The sequence below is a fragment of the Capsicum annuum genome, unplaced genomic scaffold (genome assembly GCF_002878395.1).
Source record: "Capsicum annuum cultivar UCD-10X-F1 unplaced genomic scaffold, UCD10Xv1.1 ctg15444, whole genome shotgun sequence".
Lineage (NCBI taxonomy): Eukaryota > Viridiplantae > Streptophyta > Magnoliopsida > Solanales > Solanaceae > Capsicum > Capsicum annuum.
In genome coordinates this window covers 1-1151 of record NW_025820916.1, presented here as the reverse complement: position 1 = coordinate 1151, position 1151 = coordinate 1, and the positions used below count along the sequence as shown (strand labels likewise).

General features: G+C 33.6%; 1 pseudogene; it reads left to right on the top strand.

The window, feature by feature from the left end:
• Positions 1-499: 499 nt before the first annotated feature.
• Positions 500-1118, top strand: LOC124890327 (annotated as a pseudogene).
• The last annotated feature ends 33 nt before the right edge of the window (positions 1119-1151 follow it).

Sequence of the window (1151 nt, the reverse complement as noted above, 5' to 3'; positions counted from 1 at the left end):
GATGAGTTTTTGGGCGTTTTTATATTTTTGAAAAAAATAAAAATTCTAAAAAAATTATTTTTTACAAACCAGTGGTGATAAGGATCATTCCTTATGATTTGCAGTGGTTAATAACAGTACATAATGTGAGTTTACATGTTGACATTGGTCATCTTCCCCATCAGATAAACTTGTATATTGTAATACTGTTTTATAGTCTCTTGTTTTTTACGACTTGTATTAACTTTTCAACTAAGTTATATGTTGGTTTAATGGTATAGAGACTTATGAAATGTGATATTTATCTATCTTAAATTAATAGTTGACTCTCCAACTGAGTTGGTTCTGTTTCATCTAAGAGATAAAATATCTGACATTACATGTATATTTGCTTAAATGGTTAAGTTTCCCTAACGATTCTAACTGTTTATATGCATGGTTATATGTGTGATGTGTTTTTGAAGAATTTTATTATTCTGCAGCATGTCTAATGATCTATTTTACTTTGATTATATAACAGATTAATCAAGTCTTCATTCAATCCCTTAACTTCTATCCTGGATCAAAATAAATTAGAAGGCTCTAACTATGTGGACTGGAAGCGTAACTTGGATATTGTTCTTACTTCTAAGGGCTTTAAATTTATGATGGTTGAGAAATTTCCTGTTAAGTCGGATGAACCCACTGATAATGAGATTAAAGCCTACGATAAGTGGGTCAAGGCTGATGAGATGGCAAGATGCTACATTCTTGCCTCTATGGCAAATGTGTTGCAGCATCAGCATCAGTCCATGACTATTGCCTATGATATGCTTGAATATCTCAAAGAGATATTCGGAGAGCAAAATCATATTGCAAAGCAGACGGTCATGAAAGCTCTTTTCACCACAAAAATGGTTGAAGGAACTTTGGTAAGGGAACATGTTCTTAAAATAATGAGTCTATTGAATGACCTAGAAATTCTTGGTGCGGTTATTGATAAGGAGTCTCAGGTTGAGATGGTCTTACAGACTCTGCCAGACAGTTTTCAGCAGTTTTGTTTGAATTAGAACATGAATAAGATGGACTTATCTCTTATGAAACTATTGAATAAGCTGCAAGCAGCAGAATATATCATTAAGCAACAAGCTCCTCCTGCGGTGTTGATGGTCGACAAACCTTCGTCTTCGACT